Here is a 1,670-nt window from a genome sequence, read left to right as displayed (position 1 = left end):
TGATTGGCTCCCTCCCCAACATTCTGTAATTAGATGAATAGACATGAGATTTTGGCTGTTGCAATTATTTTATTTTTACGTCACTGACAGTCCCACTTTGTGCTGCACTCAGTGGTATCTGCACTCAGTGGTACTACCGGCAGATTGTCAAGCATGACCAAACTAGCGGTATGGATTGTCAAACATCACCAAACTACAAAATTCCCTCAACTTGTATAATAAATCGTGTATGTGATGGAGGCGGCTGAATTTTGACAATCTTAATTTAGCCACTTCAACACCAATGTATTGGTTATTGAAAGAAAAAAAATCCTAAAAATCGATTTAGTGTATTATCAATTTCAGTAATATTTCTTTTGATTTGACATAAAAAATCAACATTCTTTAAATCAAAAAGAATGATGTGAGAAATGCTAGTAGCACTGTTTGTAAATATATATGACCAATACGAGTCGTGTATGTGACATCGCAAACGAAAATCAGTATTACTTGCGAGTTGAGATATTCTTTGTCTTGTACTCTCCTGGCATCATTAACCTTAGACCAATGCTAGACCAATGTCATGGATATTGCAAATTGAGAGAGCTACTACATCCACTAGATTTGAGAATAGTGAAATAACAAAAGGTTACGGGGATGAGGAAGTTCGAATAGCTTGAGAACAGTCTTGCCTCATGGAGCTTGGGATTGGCCATTCATCTCAATTATAAATAGAACAAGTAGGTCCCTTTCTCCTAAATTTTTCTGTGGTTGGACATGTGGTTACTCAGATGGGTCCCAATCTATAACTTTTTTCTGGTATGTTCATAGACCTACGTTTAGGCAGACCAAATATCCTTGGGCCTAGATGGGACACAAAGTTGATTACTGATTTAAGAAGCAAAAATAATATTCTTTGTTGAAATAATTTACAGAACAACGATCCAAAACCAACACAGATTGATAACATATCAAATCCGCTTGTTCAATTTTTCTTGAGTACCAATAGGCACTCAAACCAACATGTATTAGGTTGTTGAATTTAATTCAATGGCTTATGCTTGAGTTACTGGGGATCGTTAAATAAAAAATAACTGTCAAATATGTGTAAGCAATGAGTACCTATAAGTGCTCAAATAAAATCGCTATTTGTTGAGTTATGCTTCCAAATTTGAGCATTGGAGAAAAGGAAGGATGAGCAGTGTAACAGAAATTGTCCAAGTGAAGAGTGAGCTGCGATTTCAATTAGTTCAGAAGAGTTAAAACCAAATTGAACAATAATATTGCAGGCATATTAAACACATATTAGTCGTCAAGATAATACTGCAGGCATAGATGTTGGCTTTACTATACGTGTGTATTTGATGTATAAAGGTGCACCACAAGATTGGTGTGTACTAATATACACATAATCAAGGGTGTGATAAGAGATAATGCCTTAACATATGGTTATAATCTTTCCATAAGTGAAGTGTCTTGTCATGAAATGATAAGACCATTCAAAGAAGTCTCACAACTCTCTGGAATGGTATGATGAAGTCTATAAAAGGAGGATTCATTTCTCTAGACAAATCTTCCAACGTAAAATCAATTCTCTTATTCCCTTTGGTGCTATTTCTCCTTTGGCACTACTGCATAGTCATCAATCGTCTAACGACATTACAGTTTAATCCTCGAGATATTGTGATTTC

This window comes from Pyrus communis, chromosome 7, assembly GCF_963583255.1.
Source record: "Pyrus communis chromosome 7, drPyrComm1.1, whole genome shotgun sequence".
Taxonomy (NCBI): Eukaryota; Viridiplantae; Streptophyta; class Magnoliopsida; order Rosales; family Rosaceae; genus Pyrus; species Pyrus communis.
Note: the sequence above shows the minus strand (reverse complement) of the source record.